Genomic DNA, 9,899 nt, shown 5'->3' on the forward strand with positions numbered 1-9,899 from the left:
CCTGATGCTCTCTTTACTTCTTCTTCTCTTGGACTGCAGCACATGGGATAAATCCACACCTTTCTCTGTAATTGTTGTTTAGTTGTTTAGTTGTTTAGTTGTTTAGTTGTTTAGTCGTTTAGTCGTGTCCGCCTCTTTGTGACCCCCTGGACCAGAGCACGCCAGGCACTCCTGTCTTCCACTGCCTCCTGCAGTTTGGTCAAACTCATTCTGGGAGCTTCAAGAACACTGTCCAACCATCTCGTCCTCCGTCGTCCCCTTCTCCTTGTGCCCTCCATCTTCCCCAACATCAGGGTCTTTTCCAGGGAGTCTTCTCTTCTCATGAGGTGGCCAAAGTCTTGAGCCTCAGCTTCAGGATCTGTCCTTCCAGTGAGCACTCAGGGCTGATTTCCTTCAGAATGGAGAGGTTTGATCTTCTTGCAGTCCATGGGACTCTCAAGAGTCTCCTCCAGCACCAGAATTCAAAAGCATGAATTCTTCGGCGATCAGCCTTCTTTATGGTCCAGCTCTCACTTCCATACATCACTACTGGGAAAACCATAGTTTTAACTTTCCGGACCTTTGTTGGCAAGGTGATGTCTCTGCTTTTTAAGATGCTGTCTAGATTTGTCATTGCTTTTCTCCCAAGAAGCAGGCGTCTTTTAATTTCGTGGCTGCTGTCACCATCTGCAGTGATCATGGAGCCCAAGAAAGTAAAATCTCTCACTGCCTCCATTTCTTCCCCTTCTATTTGCCAGGAGGTGATGGGACCAGTGGCCATGATCTTCGGTTTTTTGATGTTGAGCTTCAGACCATATTTTGCGCTCTCCTCTTTCACCCTCATTAAAAGGTTCTTTAATTCCTCCTCACTTTCTGCCATCAAGGTTGTGTCATCTGCATATCTGAGGTTGTTGATATTTCTTCCGGCAATCTTAATTCCGGCTTGGGATTCATCCAGCCCAGCCTTTCGCATGATCTGTAATTGTAACTACAAGCTAACGCCTGCCTTCAGGGATCATACTGTGAACTGAATGTAAACAGGGGCGAACGAAGGCTAACCGACACCCGGGGCAGGGCAAACCGCCAGCTGTTCATGCATGGCATCGCTACGTAGGGCGCATGTGTGGCGCCGCTACGTACGACACATGTGCAGTACTTAGCGCCACTGCACACGCGCAGTTCATAGCAGTTTGCCGCCAGTGCCGCTCAAGTGCTGTACAGACGCTGGCGGGATTCTCCCCTTGCGGCTGTAGCGGCAGCGGAGGGATTCCACTGCCATCCGTATGGCACTTGTGCGGCGCCGGCTGCAAAATGCTATATACAGTGCATGCGTTGTACATAGCGGTTTGCCGCCTGCACCGCTCGAGCGCCGTACGGACGGTGGTGGGATCCGCTGCTCGTGGCTGCACCTGTGAACGGAGGATCCTCCACATGCGGCTGCAGCGGCACGATGGCTGCTTGTGCCGCTGCGCCCGGGGGTGGCTGGGCGAGCCCCCCACAGGGTGCCTTCTTGTCACCCCCCGACATGGCACCCAGGGCACACTGCCCCCCCGCCCCTTGCAGCGCCACTGAATGTAAGTAAACTTCTTGTAACTTTTAAGGAAAGACTGTTGTGTCTTTATTCTTTTGAGAGGGACTGAAAGGGGACTTACCAGGAAAAATCCAACCTAGGCAGACCAGACTGGATTGCTTGACTAAAGAGATACAAAAGAATCTGCAGACCAGCTTCCTGCATTATATAGGGGGATGTGCTCTGCTACTTGACTCACTAGCATGAGTGGGGAAGGGTAATATTTAACCAAAATATCCTCTCCTACTATCCACAACATTCCCACATAAACAGCCATGTATCCTAAAGACACCGCAGTCTCCACTGAGCCTCATTTCCGGAAGGAAACGCGAACCCTGTCTAACCCCCTGAAACCCCTGGAATCTCGCGCTGCTGTGGGAATTGGGGTGCAACAAGGCATGCTTCGGTCCTATGCACTGAGAGAGTTGAAAGAGGTCCACGGCTGCATCACTGGTGCACATTTCTGCTCTGCTTGCCTGGGCAAGTGCCCCTCCACCACCTCCTCCGCCCGGTTGGCTCCATCCAGAAGAGCACGCGCCGCTGAATCGGTGCCCGGGCCCATCCTGCACTTTCCCACTTGTCCCTCGGGCAGAGTTTTCCTCCCTGTGCATTTTGGTTTTGGCAGCCGGGAGGCTCCATTACATAACCCAGGGCTGCGCCGCAGAGGCCAAGATTGCTACTTAGCCGCTGTTTATCTTTTGCGGTGTTCCTTTTGTTTGAGACCTCTGTGTATTTTACCTCGGTCAGAAGAACTCGAGGCTGGGGCCTGCCGCTCGAAGATCGGGAAGAAGCGCAGGGAACAATTCTCCTTCGAGACGGAGCCTGCTTCTGGGGGCAAGAGGACTTTGAGGGCGACCAGTTGTTTGCAACAGCTGGAGGAGAGGGCCGTTGCCTTCAAATTCTGCCTGCGGGCGTCCTAGATTCACCCCAAGGTCCCGGTTCGGGTTACAGCATTAAAACACAATATTAAAAACAGTTTAGCTTGTCATATACACTTATAAAAACAAGGTGTTACAAGTCCAGCAGCCTTTTCTTGTAAAATTTGTTAAAAGAGTAATTAAATCCCAGTAAAAAACAGAAATGTTGTACTTTGCCACACAGTGCATTGTTGTCAGGGTTTTCCAAATTGAGTTTTCATATTTTTCACATCATTCTGTTACAGATTTCCAAACCAAAGAAACATCATCAACAGATCCAAAAACAAGTGAGCTGCAGGATGTATGCAATTGGCGAGTACGTGGGTTTGTTTATAATATTACATTTTCCCTGTAAATATCCGGTTTTCTTTTGGCGTTGCGTTTGGGGAGTCTTGTTTGGGTCTCCACAGTGCACAGTCAGTCTAAGGAACTCACTGCCACATGAGGCAGTGATGGTCGCCAACTTGGACAGCTTCAGAAGAGTACTAGACCTCCGCTGTCAGAGGCACAAATGCTTCTGGATATCACTTGCTGGGGGTTGCAGGGGGTGAGGGTGTCTTGTGTTCGAATCCTGATTGTGGGTTTCCCTTGGGGGCATCTGGTTGGCCATGGTGAGAGAAGGACGTTGGGCAACCCTGGACTTTTGGCCTCAATCAGCTGCAGGACCCTTATCGAGAGGCAGTGTGGTCAAGGGGTTAGAGTAGAGATCGGCAACCTAAATTGGAGGATGGGCCGGTCAACACTCTGTCTGCTGGAGGATGGGCTGGAGCGTGCGCGCACGTGCACTCTTCCAAGTAGGAGGAGCACCGGTGCGCATGTGCACACACTATTTCCAGTGCACATCCGGGTTGGAGGACTGCCCATGTGCATGCGCATGGGTGCCATCAACCCAGAATTCGGTCCCTGCGCCGCACCACCCCGGTGTGATGGCCTGGGACTCGGGCTCAGACTCCGAGCCAGAGAAGTCTCAGTCCGCACCAGATCCTTTGCCTCAGGTGGCATCTGAACCAAGTCTGGGGCCTGATCCTGAAGAGTCCCAGTCTGCAAAGGTTCCCCTGCAACAAACCCCAGCTGGGCCAAGTCAGGGGCCTGAGCCTGCCCTGGCTCCAGATGCGGGGATGACCTCCTTGCCTCCAGCTGGGCCATCGCTTACAGCTGCTCCACTACCGGTTGGGTCAGGGGAGTCTGAGGCGGCCCCTGGGTCTAGTCACCCACCGACGTCTCCCGAGCTGCAGAGAGTAAGGTCTGAGAGAAGGAGAGAGCTGAGTACTCGCAGGAGGAGTGCTCACCTTTGGGCGAAACAGGGAGGTGAGTCGCCGGGGGATCAGGACTGGCCACTACCCTGACAAAGATAAAAGGCTGTCTTACCCCGCCCCAGGTTGCAGGAGCAATGTTTTCCAGAACCTGCCTGTGATCTTGTGTCTGTCCCTGCCTGGTTTCCTGCCTTGGCCCTGTTGGACTGACTCCCAGCAGAACCTCCGGATTCTGGACTGGTCCTGGACTGTGTTTCAAGGGTTACCCTGGGCCCAGCACAGCTGGTAAGAGCGGGCGGCAGGGGCAGCAGTGGGGGGCGGCACGGGTCGCCACGGGCCGGTTAGACAAGCCTTGTGGGCCGCTACCGGCCCATGGACCTTAGGTTGCCGACCTTTGAGTTAGAGGGTCGGTCTAGGACATGGGAGACCAGGCTTTGACCATGAAGCTCCCTGAAGGAACTTAGGGGACAGTCCCTGCCTCTCAGCCTAGCCTACCTTGCAGCGCTGTTGCTGTGGGGATTAATTCGAGGAGGAGGGGGGAAGAACCACGGAGGCCACTTTGTTAATTTTTTTTAACATAATCTTTATTATCACACATTAATGACATAAAACTCAATAAATATTACACAGTACACAGTACATACATTTTATACAATACTTGCCCTCATACCTTACATTGGACATCACATCACACACATTTGACTTTCCTCTCAATGCTGTGTTATCAATCTTAACTCCATACACATGTTCTTCCACATTCCTTTTGTTTGTCTATACATATTTTACCGTATCGTCCCTCTGTTTACAAGATTTAGTCTGAATCTGCTATGAGATTTGCGTTGTCCATATAGTTTTTAAGATATTCTTCAAAGGTTAACCATTCTTTATTAACTTTTTGAACAGTGTTTCCTGTTCCTCTCCCTGTTAGTTTTGCAAGATGTAAATATTCAGTCATTTTAGCCACGGAGGCCACTTTGAGTTCCTTGAAGGAAACAGCATGTGAATACGGTGAATTAAATAATGCTAAATAACCACAAGTGTGTTCCTAAGAAGGCTGCGAGCGATTTGGCAGTCCTTGCATCCACACCGGCTGTGAGCCTCAACTTGCTTTTGGTTTCGGCATAATGAGAACTTCAGGTGTGCGCCTGCAGGATGGGTAGGAAGGAAGCGAGACTTCCAGTCTTGGCATCTCAGCTTTCAGGGGGAAATCTGCTCTAAGGAAAGGCAAAGGACGAGAAAGGAAATTAAATTAACCTCATGGAGAAGCGGTGATATTCGTATCACCATGAAAACCTCGCCTCACGTGCTGGCGGAGGATGCGGCGAGTTCCTGGAGAGTGGCAAAAAAGCTAATAATAATAATAATAATAATAATAATTTTTATACCCCTCCCTCCCCAGCCAGAGCCAGGCTCAGGGCGGCTAACACCAGTAAAATTACAGTAAAATCATAATGGGGGGGGGCACGACAATTTAAAATACAGGTTAAAAGTAACCCATAGATCAAAACCGTAAGGGAAGGGAAAACATAAGGGTCAGACTGTGTCCAAGCCAAAGGCCAGGCAGAACAGCTCTGTCTTGCAGGCACTGCGGAAAGATGTCAAGTCCCGCTGGCACTGCAGGAAGCCAGGCAGACAGTTCTGAGCACCGTCCGAATCACCCTCTGCTCTTTCTGGATGAAATATGGCAGGGCGCCTTTTGGAGCCCGACTTGTGCGGTGGGAGTCAGCAACAAAGAGGGAAGCAAAGGGGCATAAGAGGAATATTGCTGGATCAGTCCAGTGGCCCAATTAGTCCAGCATCCTATTCACACAGTGGCTGAATAGCTGCCTATTATGGGAATCCAAGAAAAAAGCACACCAAGAACTCTGGCCAATATAAATTTCAGCAAATCAATAGTCAATTGTAACAAAAGCTAATCCATTCAAAAGTATGTATCCTGACAGGGTTTACAAACTCAAATAGAGATTTTAAACTCAAACGGAGATTACAGATAAGAGAAGAGTTTACGAGTAGAGATAAGTTCATGTGAGTCCATTGTCAGATTCAATATGAAGGTCTCAGGTCTTTAATTCTGTAACAAATTATTGTGTTATACATATCCTTATGAGTTTGAGTTTGTAATCTCTGTTAGAGTTTATAATCTCTATTTGAGTTTTTAATCCTTGTCAGAATACATACTTTTGAATGGATTAGTTTTTAAGACAATTGACTATTGATTTGTGAGTAGGGACCACTCCCACTACTGAAATTTATATTGGCCAGAGTTCTTGGTGTGCTTTTTTCTTGGTATACTATGGGAAACCCCAAGCAAGATTCAAGCCCAAGAGCCCCTCTCCTCCTGGGGTCACCAGAAACTGGCATCCAGAGCCACTGTTGCCTCTGACCGTGGAGGCTGAGCAGAGGCATCCCTAGCAACCCGCAACAGCGGCGGAGGAAGGGGGTGCGGTGGAGGTGGTCTGGCCCGGGTGCCATCCCTGAGGGGGGGGGTGGCATTGCTGGGCTGCTCCCCTGGACTGCTCACTGCTCGCTGCGGGCAGCACCCTGGGACTCTCGCTGCTCACCGTGGGAGCCACCCCCTGCCCCTGGGACACTTGCCACAGGTGGCACCCCCACGGGTGGCTGGCCCTGCCCCCGGGTGCACAGCATGTGCACCGCTCTGGGTGCCAGAGCTGCTAGCTCCGCCTCTGGCCAGCAATTGCTCTCCCCCCAGGGTGGGGGGGGGTCAGTGCCTCATGTGGGGCTGAGTCCCACCATTTAAGTGTTTGAACAACTAATATATATATATATATATATATATATATATATATATGAATAATTTTGTATTAGTTTTTTTGTAACATATCATTTTCAACAGTAATTAAACATACTTTTACATCTTATTCGATTTTTTTGTCTTCCATCAGTCCTGCCTGAAAATTTTCCAATCTAATCTCTTAGTATGCATTTCTTATCTTCCCTATTACATTTCAAACTCATCACCAATATCTCTATCTTTTTCTACTTTGTAACACTCCGTATATTTCTCCTTACACACCTTCTTGTGGTCCTACTAGCGCAATTTGTTGATTACAGTTGCTCTTCAAATAATTCATATACTTCTTCCAATCTTCTTTAAATCTCTGGTCCCACAGGTTTCGAATCCTTCCTGTCATTTTGTCCAATTCTGAAAAATGACAGAACAGCTATTTTCTCTTATCTGCCCTGTATCGTCCAACCCTCAGCTTCTTCAGATGTCCACAGGCTCTAGTGTTAGGAGAGAGGGAGGAAAACATTTCTCTGCCTACTTCCTCCTTGCAATGCACCATTATATGAGCTTCTATCGTGTTCCCTCTGAACTAAAAAAATCCCAAATGTTTCCGCCATTCCTCATGGGGATTCGCTCCATCCCCTCGATCATTTTGGTGGCCCTTTTCCGAACCTTTTCCAATTCTGCAAAGCTGTATCCTTGTTGAGGTGAGGCGGCCAGCATTCCAGATGCAGCTGCACCATAGATTTGCACAGTGGCATTATGATAACAAGGGACGCAGGTGGTGCTGTGGGTTAAACCACAGAGCCTAGGACTTGCCGATCAGAAGGTCAGCGGTTCGAATCCCTGCAATGGGGTGAGCTCCCGTTGCTCGGTCTCTGCTCCTGCCAACCTAGAAGTTCAAAAGCACATCAAGTGCAAGTAGATAAATAGGTACCGCTCCGGCGGGAAGGTAAACGGCGTTTCCGTGCGCTGCTCTGGTTCGCCAGAAGCGGCTTAGTCATGCTGGCCACATGACCCGGAAGCTGTACGCCGGCTCCCTCGGCCAATAAAGCTAGATGAGCGCTGCAACCCCAGAGTCAGCCACGACTGGACCTAATGGTCAGGGGTCCCTTTATCTTTACCTATTATGATAACAACATCATTGATGAGCTTCCTGACTTGGCTCCAGCAGGTTTTGCAGGATTGGCCCAGGAACCCCCAACCTGCCCCTTCCAGGTGTCAGTTATAACTTCCACCAGCCCCGGCCAACTGATGGGATTTGCAGTCCAAAATATTGGGGAAGGCTAGACTGGTCAGACTTTCCTTGCCCCTGGAGCACATCTGGCTTCCTGGCAATCATGCCTACATGGGGGGTTGGGAGATTTATGGGGCCATTTCTGGAGAGCTCCTCTGTTTCAACTTCAGTCGTATCTGTCTGCTCATCCTCAAGAATGTTAACACAGTTCAGCTCTGTTGTCTGTGTTGTTTTCGTGTTGCCAGGGGAACAGGGAGATGTCTGAGTCCTTGCCCGTATGTTTTATCTCTTACCTTGAAGATCGGTCCAAAACTGGAAGGTAATTCTGCAAGATCTCAAGCACCCCCAATGTCTGTGGGGGCCAAGGGACACAGAGAACAGATTGCCCCTGAGCGTGGATGGTGTCCAATCTATTCATCAGGAAGTAGCCTTTAAACTGATTATTAGGAAAATATATATATGCAAAGGTGTTATCAATTAAGCAATGTCGAACAACAATATGGAATAATGTGAATTATTTAAAGGTGTCATATTATAGAAAATTAAGAGTAGCAGGATGGAATAGGAGATGGCAGACTGAAGAACAAACTTCCTTTATTTTATTTTGCAACTGAAGGTATAAATTGGTGGAATCTACACACTCATAAAAAACGCTGTGCGAATGCTCTTTTTAAAAACATTTTGAAAAACACATTGAATTTTGCATAGCTCACTTTTGCCATCTAGTGTTGCATTTGTATACTGCACTTAACAACACATTTAAAGCGTTTTATTTGCAGCTGTGCAGCTGAGTCCATTGTTACAAGCCACCCCGATCTCAGAGGGCTGAGAGATTCCTGAGGGTTACCTAGTTTGCTTTTGTTGGATTGGAGGTCAGCAGACACTGGGGTGTCTTTAGGATAGATGGTTTTATTTGCACCTATGTACAGCCTGAGCATAGGATGGAAGTGCCCACAACATAAACACCCCAGCAGATCTCGCTTCTCCATTAGTAACAGCTTGGGATCCAGCACAGAGCAAGGAAGTCTTCAGCTTCTAGCTTAGCTCGCACTCCTGGCTATTGACCACTTAGCCAGGAGGCCCCACTTCTTAGTTGTAGCTTTTGCAGCCTGGCTCATTCATCTGGGATGCTGATGAGAACATCCAAGTGGCCAGCTAAGGTCCTTGCCTTACAAAGAGACTTGACTGACTCTGTTGGAGTCTAACCCTCACTGGGTACAGCACCCCAAGAATGGGAAGGGATTCCTGATGGCAGACTTAGTTACAAATATGTACATGTGGATCTACCCTATATGGAGGTATAATCCCAATGCTTCTGTTAGCTGAAAGCTGGCATAGCAGTCCCTAGCTAAAAGCTGGTCCAATGAAGAAGGAAGTCAAGAGAAAGAGAGAAAGAGAGAGAGAGAGAGAGAGAGAGAGAGAGAGAGAGAGAGAGAGCTGTGTGACTTGTCCTTTTTGTGGGAATGTTCAGGGATGCAGAAGAGGATATATTGTTTGATTATAGTCTTTCCAACTTGGGTAAACAAGTTCACAATTTAGCAGAATAACTTTCTCCTTTTTCACTAAAGCCCCTATAAAAACTGCTCTGGTATTTTCCCCTTATTCCCTCATAAAAGATAAGACACGACACAGTCTTCTATAAAAATATGAAAAGAGTTTACTCACTCACATTCTGTTCACAGTCGGATTCCAGAAGGCAGACGTAGTTTCCAGGTGTATGTTAATTTTCTAGGCTATCTCATTAGGAGACAGTCCCTTTGTCCTCTCTTGGCTGGAGGCCAAGAGAGCATGTTTGGCTAAGCAGATGTTGCTTCTTCGATGCATGTAGTCGAAGAGAGAGAGAGAGAGATGGCCGCCCTGCCCTGTGCTTTTGTCGTTACCTGCACAGGTGAGGCCACGCCCACCTCTAGTCACATGCAGAGGAAGTCTGTCCCAGCCCAGAAGGAAACAAGAAGTTTACCTGCTGGCTGGACAAAAATTCCTCCCCAGGTGTAAACATGTTCACTCTAGGAATGTTGTACTTGACTGCTCTTGTGTTTCACATCCCACATATTTGTGGTCCTCAGTGGTGACTTTTGCCTGCCCCTGATCCATTAAGTGTCAGAGTTAAGGCAGTATGAGAGACACTCTGATTCCTACACTGCAGGGGGTTGGACTAGAGGACCTTTGGGGTTCCCTTCCAACTCTTCTATAATTC

The 9,899-nt window shown here is 48.6% G+C and overlaps 1 long non-coding RNA gene across 1 annotated transcript; it reads right to left on the bottom strand.

Moving 5' to 3' along the window:
* Nucleotides 1-4,314: 4,314 nt before the first annotated feature.
* Nucleotides 4,315-9,526, bottom strand: LOC308478191. The gene is made up of 4 exons (XR_013986897.1): nucleotides 9,368-9,526; nucleotides 7,590-8,138; nucleotides 6,754-6,882; nucleotides 4,315-4,928 (listed from the first exon to the last, which is right to left on the bottom strand). It is a non-coding gene; the product is annotated as an uncharacterized lncRNA (long non-coding RNA).
* Between the last annotated feature and the right edge of the window lie 373 nt (nucleotides 9,527-9,899).

The sequence above is a fragment of the Podarcis pityusensis genome (genome assembly GCF_964106645.2).
Source record: "Podarcis pityusensis genome assembly, chromosome: 5".
Lineage (NCBI taxonomy): Eukaryota > Metazoa > Chordata > Lepidosauria > Squamata > Lacertidae > Podarcis > Podarcis pityusensis.